Below are 23,149 nucleotides of genomic sequence, written 5' to 3'. Positions count from 1 at the left end.
TTAACCCCGTTCCCAACCCAGGGAATCCCATGCTTTGTAGAGGGTGTGAACTCACCTTGGTTTGCTCGGCAGTTAAATCACAGAAAGGTCAATCAAGTTGCGTGTGGTCAACTATGTCCTAACATAGATACCACTTATAATCAGATTCAAACCAAGTAATGCTCGTAAAGTAGCAATCACGGCATACAAGTTCTATCATGGCAGTTTAACAACAGCGCACAGTATTTTCAATTAACAGTAGCACATTCGGCCCATAAGTTCAGTCCAACTACTTAAGCCCAAAACACGTATTAAACAGTTAACACAGAAGCCCATAAGTCCGGCCCATTAACGTAGGCCCATAATTAAGCAAGCCCATAAGTGTGGTTTCGAGTCGCAACCGGACTCGCAAGCATGGTTGCGGGTTATGCTGTTTGTGTTGATCATGGATGGTTGCGAGTCGCAACCTATGTCGCAACCATGGTTTCGGCTGATCATGCTAAGGTTTCGAGTCGCAACGGGACTCGCAACCTGTGGTCTCGGCTTGTCATGTTATGGTTGCGGGTCGCAACCAGGTGTTCACGACTCGCAACTGGTGTCGCAACATGGAGGTTTCGAGTCGCAACCGGGGGTCTCGACTCCCCAACAGTTGCTGATTCTGCACAGATTGTACTATCCAATAGAATTCATGCAGAATTATGTACTATCCACTAAACATGTTTTGTTGTCTAATATTTACCCAAATCGGATCAAACAGTGCAGATTTCAAATATTCAACACACTTTCATTGCATATTCAAGTTGTTCTTCATGTATTCAAACACATTCATCAAGTTCTTCATATATTCAAAACATATTCATAACACATTCAACCCTTATTCTACCAAAATTATGAACAAGCATCAAAACATTTAGCATAACACCACAAGCTCGGTTTTTTTTTTTTATACTAATCCGATTACATGCCAAGTGCAAACCGGTTTTATGAACATTTACATCTAATGGTTTAAACTGCATTTAAATACAAGATATCATCAACTCATCATGCAATATAACCGAAATCAAGACATGTTAATCCGATTACCAACATTATACATACTAAGGACATCATCTATATTAAGAACATCATGAAAGCACTAATATAAACACAATAAACATCATATCATTCATTTTATCATTTAACAACAACAAACATCAATCACTAAACACCATAAATACTAACCGGTTGGTGAGGTGCGTGTGTGAGCCGATCCAAAGTCCAAATCCGAGAGTTCTTGTGCCAACCGATTGGATCCGAGAACTTGGAGTGTGTTTGTGTTTCTTAGGGTTTTAGTGAGAGGGAAAGTAGGAGAGTGTGTGTAGGAGAGTGAGTGTGTTGTCCAAAGAATGGTGAATGTGGCCATGGGTGTGGTATATATACTAGTCCTTCATGATTCACCCTAAAGGGCTTACTAGCCGGTTAAGGAGGTCACGGCCCAAAGGCCCAAATCGGTTATATTCACTCGAGACCACATGGTCTCAAGTCGGGTCCTTGTTGTTTCGGTTCATATATATATACACGCATACACATAATATAACATGTAGTTCACATAAGATGTTCACATATATCATTGCACCAAACATGTCAACTAATCACATAACGTACAAGCATGTTACATCAAGACACAACGAAAGGTTCTAAATTTCGAGTTGTCACACACATAGGCACATAGCCACAGTTACATGTAAGCACAGAAGCACGTAAGCTCGTAGGCACGTAAAGCACAGAGTCACATAAACACAGAAGCACATAAGCACCTAGGTATTTAATCACAGATGCAGTCAGAATACAGAATCCTATCATTCAAAGCTCGCGTGTCGTTCGTATATAGTGATCGCGTATAGTATATCGAATAGTACCACGTAATCGTATAGCTTATTGAGTATAGTATAGCGTATATCGTAGCATGGTGTCGTCTAGAATTGCAGCGACTTGTTAGCGTGTTGAGATAGATTAGCAAATGCGAGTCGTGTGTGTTGATCGAAATGGCAGCAAAATCGAATAATATCCAAAATATAAACACGTAAACAGATAAAGCACATCGAAACACATAAAATCAACGAGTCATCAGAGTATACGGCTGCGGTTCTCAGAATCAAAACGCATAAAATCGAGAGGTAGATGGTCTGCGGCTACTAGACATCGACTACCCAAAGCAATCCGACTATTCACAGTGGACTTGTCGTCACTTTCGACTTTAAGGGTCGTGTTTCTGCCTCGATTCTTGGGCATTCAACACGCATTCCTTAGGTCATACTTGTGAGTTCAGGTCGTTGGAGTCCGTCGAATGCTTTGGTGAGATGAAATAATATTCGGAACAATTTACCAAGGTTAGGGTTTCACCCCTGGCTTAGCAATTTCTTCCTTGTTTTAAGAAAACCTAAGGAGAATTTTCATCAAAATGGGGATTTCACTCCTGATTTGGTATAATTCTCCTCGTATGTTATTGAAAATATCAGGATAAGCATGAGTAAATGGATAAAATCATCATAAGTCAGGCAATTCAGTCGGGAGTTTGCGGTTTTCACACCTATTCGGGTGCAGTGATAGTGAAGAATTGCAGAATAAGGCACATAAACTTGGTCTGTTGGTTCCTATCTATAGTCTAGGTCTTTAAGACAGCGACCCGAACTGGGTCGTGTCTAGCCTAATTCCCTATAGTTATGGCTCTGATACCAATCTGTCACACCCCAACCGATGGCGGAATCATTGGAGCATGGCACTGAGCGAAACAGATTGTCCAGAAGTTTCCACAACAACTATTAATACAAATTCAGTTTAAAGTGATACGTCCCATACCGTATCCTGAATAAATAACAAGTTATTACAGATAACATCCAAACAATTAATCCTGTTCCGACAACTTAGATTCAAATTAGACATAAATCTAAAATATTGTTCAATGCCCCTAAAGACCCAGACTGACAAGATCTACAGACAACTATGAACTAGCAGCTTGTTCTTGACAGATAACTATTTGTTGGGGACCTCTAGAGACTTATTCTAGCTTCACTTCCCTAGCAAGCAAATACCTTAAACACCTGTCACATACGTTAAAATAAAGTCAATACATAAAATGTAAAGGTGAGCATACAAGTTTAGTAATAGCATATAGAGTTCGAATAGTTTACGCATAACCAGCACGTACACAGAGGGAAATGATGCATGTTAATTATCGACATGGACCTATCGATACCAACGACTGCGGGTTGACTGTCCGAGACAGTTCGCAATACATGATTACCACCATAATCCATGCAAGTAATTGTCCTTAACAACCCCCGTGTGAACGGGTGCTGAGCCCAAACTATAGTACTACGTTGCTAAGGCAGGTAGACAGCATTCCACGTGTAAACATAACAACAAGCATACATTTAGTCACGTAATACATGCAATCGGTTAGCGTTCAAGTAGTTTGAATAGTGTATTCGATTGTGATTTTGATAAGTAACGTATGTAACACCCAGAAGTGCTAAAGCAAAAAAGGTTCGAGTATACTCACAGTGATTGGTTATGGATTGAAGGGAGCGCTGAGAGTAGGGTTAGCCTGAATAGTTCGATAGCACAACAATGAGTAACGCGGAATGCAAACAAGTGCAAATGGATCGAATAGTCTGGTTGATCAGACAGCAGGTTCGATCGAACGGGCTGTTCGATCGGCTTGAAAGTCCGTTTGAACAGTCCTGTTCGATCGGCCGGTAGGCTCGATCGGCTGGCCCATTCGAGTGGATTGTTTCTTCCTCTGATGTGTTTGTGTATGATGGTTTGAACTTTTGAAGTTTTCGTTGTAGTATTTGAGAACACTGAAGTGTTCTTACCTTTCAGGTCGATCGGTCGAACGGCCTGTTCGATCGGCCAGCTTAACCGATCGGTTAGGAACTTCAGAAGTAGTTCTCAGCAGGATGTCACTCGATCGAACAGCCTGTTCGATCGGTTGGCATTCCGTACTACGAACGAGTTGCAAAATCGATTAAGTGTTGAAGCATAGTATCTCATGATCCGAAGAGTAATGTTTACCAATCGAGTAGCATATTCGATCGAACATCACTTCGTCAATAGCATACTTCATGAAGTTTGAAAAGTGTGGGACCATGTGCTAGCCGATCGGCTGGCCCGGTCGATCGGCTGGTATGTTCGATCGGCTGGGCTGTTCGTTCGAACAGCCTAGCCGTTCGGCCAGCAATTCTGACCTGGTCGGCCTTTCGTCTAACACTTGGCTGTTTGATTATTTTTCATGCTTTTACGGTATTTTGACGGCGAGTTAAACCGTAGAACGTGGGTTCTTACTTGTTGCACCGGTTCGGACAGGAATCACCCAAGTCCGGCCGGTGAACTGTTCGGAACGGTAGTTTGATGTTTAACCCGAAATCGGTGAACCTTGCAGATAGTATCCGTATCTTGAACCTTTTAACCGTTAGAATGATTAGTTAGTTGGTTCGAGCTCTGTTTCTATCGGTTTTAAGGTTTTGAGTGTAAATTGTTGAAGAAAAGTTGGAAATCCTTCCATGAAAATGTTAAGATTCTTGCAAATCCTAGTTGTTTATGTGGAAATCGGTCAGATCTAAACTATTCACGGTTGAATGAGGCCAAAGTATGATGTTCTTCAAGAACACCATGATGACATCACCCAAGAACACTTAGATCCTGGTGATTTCACGGTTAGAAATCAAGTTTTGAAAGATAGAAAGGTGTAGAATCATGTAATGATCAAAAACGTACAAGAATCAGAGTGAAAACTTACCGGAGTTGAGAGAAATCTGAGAAAAGGTGAAGAACAAGGCTGGTTCGGTCAGAGCTTTCCAAAAATAGAAAGGGTGATAATGACAGGGCTATTTATAGGCCTCCCAAAGAGGAAAGTGTCTACCGATCGGCCAGGACCTCCGATCGAATGGCCTGCTCGATCGGCCAGGAAAGTGCTAGCCGATCGGCTGGCCTGTTCGATCAGCAACTCTTTTCGAATGTTTCGTGATGGTTTTCGATATTTCGATTTCGATAGACGATGATACGAACACGATAGAGTTCCTAGTCAAATTACTTTCAGTCCCAACTACTATATCTAACATACAATCATCTATAAGTCACATTTCGATGTCGGTTTCGATTGAGTTCGATTGCTTTTCGAGTTTCGATTCGAGTTTTGATTGATTCGATTGAATACCACACAAAACATAAAGTAAACATGCACAAGTAACACATAAGGCACACACACACGTAAGTATTACCACACCAGTTTCGCATAGTTCGAGTCTCGAGTTCGATTGATTGATTTGATTAACTTGATTATTGATTGATCAACTTTATCGCATTGTTACTTCCTATTATTCACAGTCGTAATCGGTCGCATTGATTAAACATTCGATCATTTCATTTAGACAACACTTACTCCACATAATACAATAAAACACAAAATCGACTAATTACAGTCAAAGAATTCAAAATTGACTTGGACTTTGACTTTGACTTTGACATTCGAAAACACGGGGTGTTACAGCCTCCCCTTGTTTAGGGAATTTCGTCCTGAAATTAGGCTCGAAGCTGCACATCACCATGAGTCATTTTACCAATTTGATGCTTCAGATCTATTTAAACAACTGCGGGTACTTGGCCTTCATGTCGCTTTCGAGTTCCCAAGTGAACTCTGCGCCTCGCTTGCCTTCCCATCGGACTTTCACGATAGGGATGCGTGAGCGCCTGAGTTGCTTGGTTTGGCGATCCATGATTTCGACAGGCTTTTCCACGAAGTGTAAGGTTTCGTTGACCTGAAGATCGTCGAGTGGTACGATTAGATCATGATCAGCAAGGCATTTTCGAAGGTTAGACACATGGAAAGTCGGGTGGACGTTACTGAGTTCCTCCGGTAGTTCGAGTCTGTAGGCGACTTTTCCGATCCTTTCCAGAATCTTAAAAGGTCCAACATATCGAGGCCCTAGTTTCCCTTTCTTGCCGAATCTGACTACACCCTTCCAAGGGGATACCCTTAGGAGTACGTAGTCGCCAACGTCAAATTCAAGGGGCTTGCGTCTTCTATTGGCGTAACTTTTCTGTCTACTTCGAGCTTTCACCAAGTTGTCTCGAATCTGGTGGATTTTGTCAGTCGTTTCTTGTAGGATCTCGGGACCGGTTAGTTGCGAATGACCGATCTCGTGCCACACAATAGGCGATCGACATCTCCTTCCATACAAAGCTTCGAATGGTGCCATTTGAATGCTGGCATGATAGCTGTTATTGTACGAGAATTCGACTAGTGGCAGGTGTTTGTTCCAACTACCACCAAAATCTATGACACACGCCCGGAGCATGTCTTCAAGAGTACGGATCGTTCTTTCAGTCTTTCCGTCGGTTTGTGGATGGAATGCAGTACTCAAATTAAGCGACGTACCAAGAGCCGCTTGAAACGTTTCCCACAACCGAGAAGTAAACCGAGCATCACGGTCAGAGATGATGTCGCGAGGCGTACCATGATTACAAATGATCTCGTCGGTGTAGATTTGGGCTAGTCGTTCCACCTTGTAGTCTTCTCGTATTGGCAAAAAGTGGGCTGATTTTGTTAGACGATCAACTATAACCCAAATACTGTCGTGACCTGATGGCGTGGGCGGGAGTTTCGTTATGAAATCCATAGCTATACTCTCCCACTTCCATATCGGTATCGGCGGTTGTTCGAGTAAGCCAGAAGGTCTTTGGTGTTCAGCCTTGACTCCTGCGCAAGTTAAGCAACTTCCAACGTGGAGAGCGATATCCCGTTTCATGCCCGGCCAGAAGGTCTTCGGCGAACCTTGCAAATAGTATCCGTATCTTGAACCTTTTAACCGTTAGAATGATTAGTTAGTTGGTTCGAGCTCCGTTTCTATCGGTTTTAAGGTTTTAAGCGTAAATTGTTGAAGAAAAGTTGGAAATCCTTCCATGTAAATGTTGAGATTCTTGCAAATCCTAGTTGTTTATGTGGAAATCGGTCAGATCTAAACTATTCACGGTTGAATGAGGCCAAAGTATGATGTTCTTCAAGAACACCATGATGACATCACCCAAGAACACTTAGATCCTGGTGATTTCATGGTTAGAAATCAAGTTTTGAAAGATAGAAAGGTGTAGAATCATGTAATGATCAAAAACGTACAAGAATCAAAGTGAAAACTTACCGGAGTTGAGAGAAATCTGAGAAAAGGTGAAGAACAAGGCTGGTTCGGTCAGAGCTTTCCAAAAATAGAAAGGGTGATAATGACAGGGCTATTTATAGGCCTCCCAAAGAGGAAAGTGTCCACCGATCGGCCAGGATCTCCGATCGAATGGCCTGCTCGATCGGCCAGGAAAGTGCTAGCCGATCGGCTGGCCTGTTCGATCAGGATGCTTCCTGTTCAATCAGCAACCCTTTTCGAATGTTTCGCGACGGTTTTCGATATTTCGATTTCGATAGACGATGATACGAACACCATAGAGTTCCTAGTCAAATTACTTTCAGTCCCAACTACTATATCTAACATACAATCATCTATAAGTCACGTTTCGATGTCGGTTTCGATTGAGTTCGATTGCTTTTCGAGTTTCGATTCGAGTTTTGATTGATCCGATTGAATACCACACAAAACGTAAAGTAAACATGCACAAGTAACACATAAGGCACACACACACGTAAGTATTACCACACCAGTTTCGCATAGTTCGAGTCTCGAGTTCGATTGATTGATTTGATTAACTTGATTATTGATTGATCAACTTTATCGCATTGTTACTTCCTATTATTCACAGTCGTAATCGGTCGCATTGATTAAATATTCGATCATTTCATTTAGACAACACTTACTCCACATAATACAATAAAACACAAAATCGACTAATTACAGTCAAAGAAGTCAAAGTTGACTTGGACTTTGACTTTGACATTCGAAAACACGGGGTGTTACATACTATATTTGAATGTTCATAGAATGTTCATACAATCAACTGAATTGCGAAAGTTTTTCATAATAGTTTCGCGCAATAATAACTATAATATATACATAAAGCGGAAAAGGATAAAAAACGTTAATTTAAAGGGGTAAAAATTGTAATTCTTAACCGAGGGCAAAATTGTAATTTTTTTGTGGGCAAAAGCATAATTTTATTTTGAAGTGGGGGGTAAAAACATAATTTTAACTGATGGCAAAATCGTAATTTTAAAATGGTGATAAAATCATAAATTGGTTGGGCCAATGGGAGAGTTCCAGGCAGCTTCCTGGCACTACTCCTCCATCTTGTTTCTGTAGTTATATACTGGGGGCAAAATCATAATTTGTATGGAAAAGCAAACAAAAACGATGACAAATAATGTAAATTTAAAATAAGGGCAAAATCGTAATTTACCTTGGAGGAAGAAAACACAACTAATGGCGAAACTGTAAATTTAAACAGGGCAAATTCGTAATTTTGAACCGAGAGGAAAATTGTAATTTTTCACCGGGGGCAAAACTATAAATTTTATTTTGAAGTGGAGGTAAAAACGTAATTTTAAACTGATGGTAAAATCGTAATTTTAAAGCAGGACAAAATCGTAAATTGGTTTGGTAAAAAATAAAAAAGTCAAAAAGGGAATAAAATAATAATAAACCACTTTTCATGCTAAATGTAATAGTTATAATTATAATTATAATATAATTCAAATAGACAATACCACTCCACCAGCTTGACAACATGTTATAAATTTGTGCATAGGTGATATATATCTAGTAGTTACACTATGAGAAATAAAAAATAAGAGTTGGTGAATGTCATGTGGCATTCACTTATTGGTCTACCGATCTATCTATCAATCAAATGACAAAACTACTCATGATACATAGTTAATTATATATAACAAGTCGTAAGCCCGTGTGTTGCAGGTGGGGTCGTAAAATCGTGTTACCAGCGTTGCAGGGCAAGAGAGTAAAACCGTGCTAAGTAGCAACTAAACAACGACCAAAACCGAAAAACGATGTAAACAAAAGCATGAATTTTTAACACCAAGTGACTCAATTAACGTGAAACATAGACAAAGTTAAATTTATATCAACACGTATTAGAAAGTCAAGAGAGTAAAAAAAAACCTGATGGACCAAATGTGATCACCAAGTTAAAACCTTTTGTATCCTTTCATTCAAAAAACTAGACTATTAGCAAATTTATTTTATTTTGTAAAACTACCGTGAACCAACACCTAAATTTAAGATGTCCTGCGCTACAACAACCTCTCGAGTCTCGACCACCTTTCTTGCAACAACCAACCTCCGGTGACACCGTGATGAAGAAACTAAAGCGATGGAGTAATTAGGGCAGCATCATTGGCTTCGGTTTTTTGTCTTCCAGGGTGCGACGGTTTCTATGGTTGACGGTTTTAGTCAAGGGTCAACCCATCCTGTACTAACTAAAAGTTAAGCCAATCAGTTCGGCTGACGTGGACTGCTTATGTGGCAAAAAGTCAAAGTGTTGTTACAATAGACTGCTTATGTGGTAAGTCAAACTTTTGATGACGTGAACTGCTTATATAGCAAGGGGTACATTCTGCAAAGAATTCCAAAATAGTTTTTTTTTTCTTTTTTTTTTTTTTAATAGCAAACGGGACTTTATTTCAACCAAACAAGAATCGAAAGCTTTCAGTCAGGAACTGTGAGCCACCGATTGTCATTACAGAACAAGGAAAACGAAAACAAACAAAATTACATCCAGAGTACTATGCTATAAAGTTGAAATCCCACCATTGTTGTCACGAAATAGCTTTAAATTTTGATCTTTCTTTCACATAATGATATGATTCTTCTTTTATACCTTCTATCACATTTTGAAACCTTCTATCACATTTTGAATTCCAAAATAGTTAAGAGAAGAAACATTGCAAAAAATAGTCAAAGTCAACGCATGTGAATATTAGCCATTTCCACTTAGCAAAACAGCCCTTGTAAAATTCTAACATACCAATGTCACCCTATATTTTCCCCATATTACAAGAACAAATCAAAAAACCAGAATCACCAAAAAATTAAAAAAAAAATAAATAAATACAGACAACCCTACACTTAACTATAAGCATGATTAACACCTTTAAAAAAGACCAAAGAAATTAAAAAAAAAACATTATGTTCTTGTTGCAGCCAAAGCAACACGAGGACTCAAAACCGACGATTTCTTCTGCAACATTTGTTTAAAATGTCTAATCTTTGCATCAACTCGTGCAGTAAACCCGATCTTCGTTTCTTGTCTAGCTTTTGATCTTTCGCGGGTCCACATATGTCGATCCTCAACGTCTTTTTTATAATATTTAATTTCTTGAATAATATGATGATCCATCGGACTAAAAGATCTTTGAAAAGAAATATGCGCCAAATACGGGAGATTACACGCAACCGTCACTAAAATCGTGGTCAACCAGAATAACGGGGCGGGTGCAAGTGCTTCCACAAAGATTCTAAAAGCGTTTCCAGAATATTCCGGAGGCATCATACCGTATAGTATTAGAAACACGTACCATGCAATGATACTGAAACCGATTAGAAAGTGTTGTATCCAAGTGAAGTGACTCATCGTGAGGGCGATTTGGCAGTTTACTGCGTAGATGACACATGTGAACATTGCGGTTCCCAACACGGTCATGTCGGCTGTCTGCCCGCCTGCCCGAAAAGCTTGGTCGTAGAATATTATTATGTTGAGGAAAAAGACGATTAGCGAACAATACAGCCCGTTTCCCATCCACCCGAATATTCGGTACCAGTCGAAAAATAGATTTTTTGGTCCTTGTTGATATAGTGCTGGAAACTGCAGTGGTCATAAAGAGGCGTAAGTATGTACACCATCGATTTGAGTATTTAAACTTATAAAAATGATTGGCCCATTTAGCATGTTTCATTTGCGGCGATGTTGAAACATACAGTAACTCGAATTTATATCGTCGAATGAAAACGTATCATATTTGAAAAGACTTGTTTCGAAAAAGTTTACGTCAAAACGTAAACCAACCGAAAACGTATATAAAAAGCATGAAAACGTATTATACTTCAACCAGCTCATTTTCCAAAAAAAAAAAAAAAACGTATGTATTATAAGCATGAAAATGTATAATATTTGACCTGACTCGTTTCCGAAAAAAAATTACCAACTTGAACATAAAGTTAAACCAGCTTGAATTTATACCGACTCGTACATAAAATTTTGAAGTTAAAGAATGAAAGTACGGGGGCAAACATGAATCTTTAGAAACTCAAAGGGGTCAAAATGACATATTACGAAGTTTTAAAATGTTGAGGGAGTGTAAATGTCAATAATAATGAAAATTGAGGGGAAAAAATAAAAAGTGTGGGTACTAATTAACGAGACATTTTAATTGTACTTTAGGAAAGAAAAGCTAACCTGTAAGCAGATCTCGGAAGAAACATCTTGTTCAAAAACGCCAAGTGCAATCACGGGCAATGATGTAAGAACAACGTTGAATAAAAGCATATACCAATCATCGTACACTGATTGGCCCGAGAAGCCCGTGAATGCCTCGAAGTAGAACAATGTAAGCCCAAACGCAATGTTTTTATAGAAGAAATAGCATATCTGTTGCAAAAAAAAAATCGTTGTCAGTAATAAACAAAAATATATATACGTTAACAAATAACGATCACATTTTGTTCGGCATTTAACTCATTCTCTTGTGACCGTTTATATAGCATTAAAGAAACAAAGATGTGACTGTGGGTCCCACTCAAGAAACCGAAACTGTAGATACATACCATTTGAGCAATTCTTTTATAACACCAGTGACCGTGTACCACTAGAAGCCTCTCAAGAAACCGAAACTGCGCAATAGCAAAATCACTAGCCATCACAGCCTGCACATATAATCATAAACTTTGTAAGCCAATTGCAAAAAAAAAAACAAAAAAAAAAAAAAAAAAAGAGCGAATTGCAAGTTTTGTCCTTTATCTTTAGGCCATTTTGCAAGTTTTGTCCTTTATGTTTAAATTTGACGAGTTTTGTCCTTTATGTTTGAAAATCAAGCACGTTTTACCCTTTGGGCCTTAAAAATCAAGCACGTTTTGTCCTTTATGTTTAAAAATCAAGCACGTTTTGTCCTTTATGTTTAAAAAATCAAGCACGTTTTGTCCTTAAAAATCAAGCACGTTTTGCCCCAAAGGGTAAAACGTGCTTGATTTTCAAACATAAAGGACAAAACTCGGCAAATTTAAACATAAAGGACAAAACTTGCAAAATGGCCTAAAGATAAAGGACAAAACTTGCAATTCACTCAAAAAAAAAAAACAAGCTTGTATGCATCATATACAGACCTGCATTCCTTCAACACCGCTTATTCCGACACCAATATCCGCTTCTTGAATCATTCCAACATCATTCGCACCGTCTCCGATAGCTAAAGTCGTTTTCCCCGTGCCTTCTTTCACCAATCTTGTAACCTAACGTCAAGACGACAATAAGAGACTAAGAAAAAAATAATAATTTAAAATGACGCATCTATGTATACTGATCTTACCATGGCTTTTTGTTTAGGAGAAACACGACAACATATAACAGAAGCACAATCAACCGCTAAATTCAAGAAATCGTGCTTTAAATCTTCCTCTAAAGCGTAAGTTAAAGTCTTTCCATCGATGATCAACGCAAATGCAGCGTGTGGGTCCTTTTCAAGCTTAATCATTTGAGTTGCATTAGTGATTTGCAATTCAATGTTCTCCTTCACAGCCTGATCATAATAAAATAACATTAAAAAATTAAGAATTAACTGTATTCTACAAATGAAATCAAAGTTGCAGATATCCTTATTAAAGTTCAAAATTTAGTAAATATTATGTTAATTGCATCATATTATATTTACCCTTTTGAAACACTAAATATATCAAATTTAGTATAAAGAGTAAATTACGTTTTTGGCCCCTGTGGTTATATCACTTTTACTATATTAGCCCAAAATAAGAATTTTTAACATATCTGCCCTCATGGTTTCTATAACTAACCATTTTGGCCCCTAAGTCTAGAGATCATGGGGGCCAAAATGGTTAGTTATAGAGACCATGAGGGCTAAAATGGTTAGACTTAGGGGCCAAAATGGTTATAGTTATAGAGACCATGGGGGCAGATATGTTAAAAATTCTTATTTTGGGCTAATATAGTAAAAGTGATATAACCACAGGGGCCAAAAACGTAATTTACTCTAGTATAAAAGATGGTTTTTCTTTAACTAGCTATGTAGTTAAGTAGAATTGTAAAGTTTGTTTTTATTTCAATCAGTTCAGCAATTTAATTTAATAACGATAACGATAATACATACCTTTTTGGAATCTTGTTTTAGAATGTCGACGTTTGTTGATATACATATTTGCTTCATGCCCTGACGAAGTAAACTGCATGCAAACCTACACCAACCAAGATAAGGTATTATGCATGGTTAATCTTTAAAAAAAAAGAGTTTTACACAAGGGGCAATTTCATAGTGTTTATTGTCTATATATATTAATATATATACTTCTAGGTAGAGGATCCTGTAAAAAGTGCTCAAAGTGTGAGAAGTGTATTATAACACTATATATAATACTATATAACACCATATAAACACCGTATAACAATATGTAACACCATATAATACCATATAATACTATGTAACACTATATATCATTATATAACAAATATAACACTATAGGTTGTCTGATAGCATGTCTATGATAGATGTATAGTGTTATATTTGTTATATAACGTTATATAGTGTTACATAGTGTTATATGATATTATATGGTTTTACATATTGTTATACAGTGTTTATATGGTGTTATATAGTATAATATATAGTGTTATAATACACTTCTCACACTTTAGGCCCTTTTTACGGTATCCTTACCCTATACTTCTATATATTAAAAAAACATAAATAAGCTAAATATCTTATATATACCATTTAAAAAAAAAGAGTATAATATATTTAGAGTTTTCAAAGGTAGATACAATATTATGAAATTAATCCTACACAAAAATACTTGAAAACAACTTTTATTCACGATAATCAAGTTAAAAAGGGCGAGAGACGTTACCCTATGTTGATTGCGGTTTCCATTTTATCCCCTGTTAATACCCATATCTTTAGACCAGCTTGTGCTAATTTATCGATACATTGAGGCACCTATACATGTAAAAAGAATTTATTTAGATCTAACAAAATAATAAAAAGTTCAAAACTTATGACATAACGGTAAAAAGAATAATTTGATACCCCTGGCTGCAGCTTATCTTCGACAGCCGTTGCACCAACAAGAATCAAATCTTTTTCCATCATGTCCGAAACGCGTTCAAGCATCGCCTCCCTGTCACCACCGATGGCAGTTTTTGCTTTTGTAAATTCCTCATTCCATGATATGTACTCGGATTCTTCAAGTTTTTTATACGCAAGCGCAAGCGTACGTAAACCGGCTTCCCCGTAATCATTTAAATGCTTTGTGGTAGCCTCCTCAAACCGTCTTCCATTTTTCGCTAAACGTTCAAAGATTATGCTGCAAAAATAAATAAATAAATAAATAAATAAAATGTATTTAGTGTGTGTGGATGTGTGTGTTGAAATTGAAATCAAGAAACCGACCTGTCGGCGCCTTTGCACAATAAAAGAATTTGTCCGGTCTCGTCCTGAACAATAACCGACATCCGTTTTCTTTTACTTGTAAAATCCAAAAGATTTAGAAGTTTAAACTCCCTGGAAATAACATGCAAATCAAATGTTACAAAAAGTTAAAAGTGGAAAGGACCCGCGGGGGGGGGGGGGGGGCAACAAGGGTTAGGTTCTTTTTTCGATAATTTACTCATCATTCAAGGTGTTACTAATATAATCAAAAGCATGCCCGAACCTTTCAACAAATTCTTGAGAAGAAGGATTCCTCTCACGAACAAATATGCTCGATTGCGTTCTTCTACAAAATTCAAACCCGAATTCTCTTGCAGCCACAAGAAACGCGCCTTCGTCAGGCGATTCAGCCTCATAACTATAACTATCAGTTTCTTCGTTAAACTCGGGAATCGCAGTGTGACAAAGAGCAAGAACCCTAAAAAACAACAATATAACATCGTGATTCGCCTCTTGGGCCCAATTCCCGTTCATTAATCGACTATCATCAAAACTAAAACCCTTGATCGGTGCTCCCAAACTATCTTTAGAACCCGTTAATGCCTGTAACTCGATTTCCGGCCCGTGTTGTCCACTAGACCTCGCGGAATGTCCACCATGTCCTTCAAGATCCAAAGCCATTTGATTGGCGGCTGCCACCTCGACTTCACTAGATCGTATGCCATACGGGACCCCTGCAATCGAGCACTTTAGAAAATCCATTTGATTACACGTTAACGTCCCGGTTTTATCTGATAAAATAGTGTCCACCATCCCCAGTTCTTCATTTAAATTCGAGGTACGGGCTTGAGCCGGAGTACCCGTTTCTTCGTCATACATGTTTATATCTTGATTTATAAAAACCGCCTGTAAAACCTTCACGAGCTCAATAGAAACGTAAAGTGAGATCGGTATCAAATACCCGTAAAGAATTAAAGCGGTAATCAAATGATAAAACCCCGATCGTGAAGCATTTGCGGGATCGTATAAATTCTCATCATCTGGCGCCCGCAGGTACCACCAACTTGGCATTTGCGTTTTTGTCTTGATAGCAAAACCGATCGAGCTTATCAACGAAATCAACACCAAAAGGGTAAAAAGGACATAAATAATTTTGTCCATTGGTTTCTCAATTGTACTCCTTTTCGAAGGTGATTTTGTAGCGTTTTGCATCACTTTACTATCATGACCCGAAAATATCACCACCCCGTAAACATGGCCCGTGTTTCTTAGCTTCGAATCCCGAAGCAGTATCTGACTAGGATCGAGCGGGAACACTTGTCGTTCGTAATCCAAATTGCCAACAAACGTATAAAGATTCGGATTCGGATCCTCACATGTAATCGTTCCTCTAAAATCTTTGAAACTGGAATCATCGTCTAAAGATAAAGTTGTTTCTAAAGATCTTTTAACTTTTAGATTCGTCTCACCGTCTAAATTCATAGTTTCGACATAACAAATCCCGTCTTCATAGCTTGAGGACAATAACAATAAATCAGCGGGAAAAAACTGATCTTTTTCCACTTTTACGACATCCCCGACACGTATATTCATCCATGGTTTTAACGAAAACACACCTTCCCCGTTATGAACCCTGACTTTCCTCAAATTTACCTTCATGTCTTGCATGAACCGATGCCAGTTTTCAACCGCTTCTTTAGCCATACTGAGCCCGATAACAAAAGCTAACGGTGCAATCATGCTATAAGCCGAAAAGGGTGAAACGGGTGTCAATGATAGGCATGCAGCTAAGAGGAAATACACATTTGCCACACGTCTGAATTGCTCGAAGAGGGCTTTTGGTAAAAAAGTAATTACGTTATACTTTGTGGTCGATATGTAATTCTTGCAGTATTTGAGTGGCTTGTTTTGGTGTAATTTGTAAACGAGGTTGGTTACAGCAAACAGGTCGAGAAAAACCGGGCCCCCGAAATTGATGCCTTCTTTCGTCCCTTTTAGGGTAGGGGCGCTCATCACTTACCACTTACTCGTCACTCATAACATCCAATCAATTTCCGTCATGTCATCGAGTTTTATTTCATCACTAGTGATGGTTTTTAGTGGAAATGCCCATCACTCACCACATGCTATCAAAATCATAAAAAAAAAACAAAAAACAAAACTAAATTGCATGTTCTTCACGCGTGAAAATCTCAACGCATTATAAAGTTCACGAGTGATAAGAAGAAGTGGCGGCGGGGTTCCCTTACATTCCACGAGTGATGGAGGTGCTATCACGGGGCCCTTATATGCATGTGACAGCTGATGTTTTAAATTATGAAAAGCATCTTTTAAAAACCTAGTTTTAGCCAACACGGAGCCAACACTAACAAACCCCGCATGTCGCTGGGCTTAATCATATAGCCGACTTCGCTTTGTTAATCCCTAAGCCCACCGACCCATGATCCTTGTTGCTTCTTTAAGGCAACCCGGGGCGGTCCCGTGATGAAGCCCGAAAACGCGTTAATGTATAACGCTACACCGCCGCCACTCTTTTAACACGCGTGATACAATAAACGCGTTACCACCAACACGCGTTGAACTTTCGAAAATTTGACCGTTGGATGTTCACATGACCGTTTAAAAACGGTAACTTTAATAAAAAAAAAAAAAAAATCCATTTTATCTATATATATATCCACATTTTAACCATTTTTTCATACACCAAACTATATCTTTTAAACCATTTTACACCCATTTCACCCAATTTTTTATATCTTTCTCAAATGGAATTCCCTACCGATTCGACGTTTCCGATGTCTAGCGATACCGATACCGAGTCGTCTTCCGACAACGACACGCTTAACTTTTTTGTGTCGGTGTATAACGAGCTTGATGCCGAGTCGTCCCGCCCAAAGAAGAAGATGGTCGGCCGTGATCGTATACGTGCCAACGAAGTTTTGATGAACGATTATTTTGTGGAAAACCCGCTATACAATTCCGAAAATTTTAGAGATCGTTTTCGTTTACCCAAAGAATTATTTTTAAAGATTGTTGGAGACATCGAGGCAAGCGAGGGATGGTTTCAAGAAGGTTACGATGCGAGGGGCAAACCAAGTTTCACGCCGATTCAAAAATGCACGTCCGCCATTCGCCAACTAGCGACAGGTAACCCACCCGATCAATATGATGAATACCTAGCTATGTCTGAAAGAACGTCACGTGAGTGTTTGCAATTTTTTTGCAATGCGGTCATTAAGTTGTATTCTAACGAGTTTTTATGAAAACCAACGAGCCACGACATCTCTCGTATTTATGCCGCACACGAGGCTAGATGTCATTTTCCCGGGATGCTCGGCAGCATCGATTGTACACATATCGAGTGGAAAAATTGTCCAAGAGAGTTGCGAGGGGCGTATGTGAGGGGAGACATCAAAAGACCAACCATCATACTAGAAGCGGTGGCGTCGAATGATTTATGGATTTGGCATTCGTACTTCGGTGTTCCAGGTTCAAACAACGACATAAATGTGTTGCACACATCGCCGTTGTTCCAAAGCGTAACGGATGTACCGCACCTTCCTCTCCTTTCTATGTTAACGGTCGACATTACGTACGAGGATTTGATCTTGTGGATGGTATCTACCCGTCTTGGTCTGTTTTTGTGAAAGCTCCCTCATTTCCCGTCGAGGCTAAAGAAAAGGCGTTCAAAAAATTGCAAGAATCGGCAAGAAAAGATGTTGAGAGGGCGTTTGGTGTTTTAAAGGGTAGATGGGGTATCCTACACCGACCGGTTCGTTCGATGACCAAGAAAGCAATACATAGCATAGTGTATGCGTGTATCATATTGCACAATATGTTGATCAAACACGACGGACGTGCAATATCACCGGATTGGGTACCGGATCCTCCTACACAAGTTCAAGTTCCACAAGATATCCATTTACAATTGCGTAACGAAGAAACTCACTTTCGGTTGAGATACGATTTAATCGAACTAGTAGGTTCTCTAGGTTTGGAGTTTCCGGATTCGGACGAGGAGTAGGTTTTTTTTTTTTTTTTTTAAATTGTATGTTCCTAGTATAATTCGAGGAGTAGGTTTTTTTTTTTTTTTTTTTAAATTGTATCTTCCTAGTATGTTAAATTGAACTAGTATGTTTTAAAATTAATGAAATTTTTAATTTAGTGTTTTATTTTTATTTTCTAAATTTAAAATGAAAATTAAAAAAATTGGGAGGGAGTGATGGAATTCCATCACTAGTGATTCCACCCCTAGTCCATTTCTATCACTAGTGATGGAAATTGGATTGATGACATGGCATTAGTTGATTGGATAGTGGGAATGATGGAATCCATCACTAGTGATTTCACCCCTAGTCCCCTAATTCCATAGTGCAGCCCATCAATATCAACATTCTCAATTTATGGCTCACGTTGATGTGCATTAACTTACATCTCTATATCAACCATTTTTTATCTCAATCTTTAATATTAACCCGCATGACATGCCAAACCCATGTTTTCAACTCGCTTTCTCTCATTTAATCTTGTTAATACATGTTACTCACAAAAACAAATACACACTTAATATATAATAACACATAAGACTTAATATGTTCAACACAAAAAATTAACACTAATATCTAATATACGCTTTATTTTGACCTGACATCACATCCCCACAATTATCTTTTTTCGTCCCGAAAAAATTCTTTCCAATGGAATCACAATAAAAAAACATTGGCATTCAATATATTCAATTAATTTATTAACACATCAATTCATACGTTAACCAAGATTGTAGGTATATACGATCCACCTAAACCCAACCTGTAACAACCCGACTTTTCAGATTGTTATATGTTTGCTTTTGCTCCAATTTATAACCGTCTTATATTCCGAGATTCGATATAAATAAAGGGTTATGTTATACTAAATACATTTTCATCACACCTCACCGCTACATGTTTAAACGCTTTATATTCGCAAACGCTTACGCAACATGAATTACAGAGAATTATTCTATTTAAATTGCCGAGTGTGTTTGTTTGTTCGGTAACCACTCACGCCTTTGCATTCGCTTATCACGACTAACACGCTAAATCGCAAACGCTGTTATTACTGTAGTAATGTTATGCTGTGTGTTCTTATGTGCTATACTTGTGTGTGCTTATTAAGTTTATGGATTATACTCGCAAACGCTATCGCAACGCAAACTCAACGCTATTCGCACAACTCGATTTATCACACTATGTTGATGCATTATTTTGTGTCAGTAAGTTGCTCTAGTTTAACGATGTATTAATACGGTCTTTTTAGCTATCGAGTCTGTATTCGCCGTCGACCAAGTCGGATATCCTCCTATCCTACTTGTGTCCGACAAGTTTGTCTCAGTTGTTATGTAATGTTTAATGAACAATGCATGTTGCATATTTGGTTTGTATGTGTGTTTGTGTGTTTATAATGTCTGCTGCAGCCTAACTGTTTGTGCAGCCCTCGACGAAACTCCATGTTTCGTCGAGTATACATATGACGAAACTCCCTTTGGCCACAACCCCTAGTTTCGCCATGAACAGTGACGAATGTGATGTTTCATCAGGCCCATCATATGTTTCGTCAACACTTGGGCTTGGGTTGCCTATATAAACACAACATGGTTTCACACAGAAACCATGAGAGCATACCTACTCTGATAGTTTACTGAACATTGTGTGTATTTGTTTGATCCTTGTTCTCATCCGTTTTAATCAATTGACTGCGATTCATTGGTTACCTCGTGTTGTTATTATCTGTGTTTGGTTTGGCATCGTCACGGGGATTCCGCACTCATGACCGTGTTTGATATAAACAAGGGTTTGGTTTCGTAATCGATCCTCCGAAAAATGGGACCTACAAGTGGTATCAGAGCATAAGGCTCGATTTCTTGTTGAAAACCGAGTTTCCGGTGCAATTTTCGAGTGGGTGGCGAAGCATGAGATTTTCGACAGGGGGGTCGAAAAAGTATATACAAAAAATTTCTATAAAACCGAGGGGTCAAAAACTCATACACCCAAAAATTTTTATACGAAAACTACATACCCTCCACTACTTAGCGAAAAGTTCGGGGGGTCGGCCCGCCCCCTCCCGCCCCCAGAAAGCTACGTCCTTGGTTTTGAGCTTTTGTTGGACAAAAATCAAAAACCCAGTTTCTTTTTTTTTTTTCTGAAAATACGAATTAAAACTCGAAAATCGTTGTTGTTTGGTGTCGTTTTTGTTCAAAACTTGTTGAAAAGCATTGGAGATTATCGAAAGTACAAGTTGTTTTGAGTTTCGACGTTAAAATTTGAGTTTGACAAATTTTCCGGTGAACTACGGTGGCCGGAATCTTCATAATAGTTCATCACAGTTCTTGTTAATCTTTATAATCGTCTGGGTTTCATTATTGGAACTTTTGAATTTTAGTTTAAAATATTAATTTGATTGAAAAAGGTAATCCTTCAAAATGATGGCATGTTGTTTGAAAATCGTGGTCAAGAGTATGGTGTGTCAGAGATAAGATCTTAGGGTGTAAGGGGTGCTCACCTAATAGGTGAGTCCCCCATCTTACACATAGCCAATCAGATCAAGCCACGTCAACTCCCCTAATACACTCCCCTAATACCTTGTTTTGATGGCGGCACTCACCTATTAGGGGAGTTGTTTTTTTTTATTTTTTTTATTCTAAAATAATGCATGTTTTATAAATTAAAAAAAGATTAGTAAAAATAAAAATTAAATAAAAGACATTTCATTAAATTAAAAAAAAAACATTCGAACTAGAAAAAAAGATACATTCAACCTAAAAAAATATAAAAACAAACTACTACTCGTCCGAATCAACTTCAAGGTGAGGCAAATCTAAACTTCCGAGATGCTTAACGAGATCGTGTTTTAGCCTCCAATGCGTGTCTTCGTCAATGAGCTCCGTATAGGCTGTATCATCGAAGACGGGTTCGACTGGAGGATCTTGAATATGAACCGGTGCTATCGCCCTTCCGTCGTCTTTTATAATCATGTTGTGTAAAATAAGGCACGTATACACGATGGACCTTATTTTTTTCACCGTTTTCGAACGCATTGGACGATTTAGTATTCCCCACTTCGACTTTAACACACCAAACGCCCGTTCCACATCTTTTCTTGCGGCCTCGTGTTGCCTCTTGAATTTTTTTTCGTTCGGGTCGTGTGGATATGGAAAAGACTTCACAAACACGAACCAGGTAGGGTAGATCCCATCAGTAAGATAATACCCGCGTTTGTATAAATGGTTGTTCACTTGAAATGGACAATTTGGCGCCGTTCCATTTCGTTGAGCAAGAAATAACGGAGATTGTTGCAGCACGTTAATATCGTTTTGTGAACCCGCTGGCCCACAAAAAGCATGCCAAATCCACAAATCTTGAGACGCTACCGCTTCTAACATAACCGTCGGGTATTGATGATCGCCTCTCATGTATTGTCCACGCAATTCTGTGGGGCACATTCTCCAGACGAAGTGTGTACAATCCAGACTCCCTAACATACCAGGTAGGTGATGCCTATCCTCATGAGCCTGATACAATAGCGCGATGTCGTGGCTCGTTGGTCTACGTAGGAATTCACCGCCATACCTTTTACATACCGTCTCGCAGAAATATTCAAGGCACTCACGAGAGGTCCTTTCAGACATATTTAAATACTCGTCCCCCTCGTCTGGTGGGTTACCGGTTGCAAGTTGTTTAATTGCCGAAGTAACCTTTTGCAATGGTGTAAAGCTTTTCTTCATTCTCCCGTCTAAGCCTTCTTGAAACCACTCGTCATACGCTTCCACGTCACTAACAATTTTTAGGAACAACGACTTGGACATACGAAACCTGTGACGAAAAGTATATTCACTAAATTTTGGATTTTCATCGAAATAATCGGCCATGAGTGTCTCGTGGCCCCCCACACGATCCCGACGGACATAATTTTTTTTACTAGACGATGCCGTGTCTAGTAGCTCCGCTTGCTGGATGAGATTTTGGAAGAAAACTAAGCTACTATCGCTTGACGACGCATCTCCATCGTCGGGAAAGTCGGGTATGGTAGAAAGAAACGGGAACTTTGAATCCATTTTGTGTTTAAAAGATATAAAAGTTTTAGAGTTTTGGTGTGGGTTTGTTGTGAATGTGGTAAAAATGAATTAGGTTTGGTTAGTATATATATTGTTTTAAAAAAAATTGATTTTTTTTTTATAAAAAACGACCGTTGGCAACGGTCTAATCTCGTTCAGCGTGCCATTTTCAAGCGGTAACCCCACACCCATCTTCATCCCCGATTCGGGACCCCGCGGGGATGGCGGTGGTGTTCCCGATCGGGGAAATGCTTCACCGATCCATTCCCCGATTGCGCCCCGTACACCCTTAGGGTGTAAGGGGTGCTCACCTAATAGGTGAGTCCCCCATCTTACACGTAACCAACCAGATCAAGCCATGTCAACTCCCCTAATACACTCCCCTAATATCCCTTTTTGATGGCGGCACTCCCCTATTAGGGGAGTTGGTTTTTTTTTTTCTAAAATAATGCATGTTTATAAATTAAAAAAAGATTAATAAAAATAAAAAT

General features: G+C 38.8%; 1 pseudogene; it reads right to left on the bottom strand.

Annotated features, from left to right (window-relative positions):
• Nucleotides 1–9,886: 9,886 nt before the first annotated feature.
• Nucleotides 9,887–19,015, bottom strand: LOC110935420 (annotated as a pseudogene).
• Nucleotides 19,016–23,149: the final 4,134 nt, after the last annotated feature.

Source organism: Helianthus annuus, chromosome 4 (genome assembly GCF_002127325.2).
Source record: "Helianthus annuus cultivar XRQ/B chromosome 4, HanXRQr2.0-SUNRISE, whole genome shotgun sequence".
NCBI lineage: Eukaryota > Viridiplantae > Streptophyta > Magnoliopsida > Asterales > Asteraceae > Helianthus > Helianthus annuus.
This window is presented reverse-complemented; position numbering and strand designations above follow the sequence as displayed.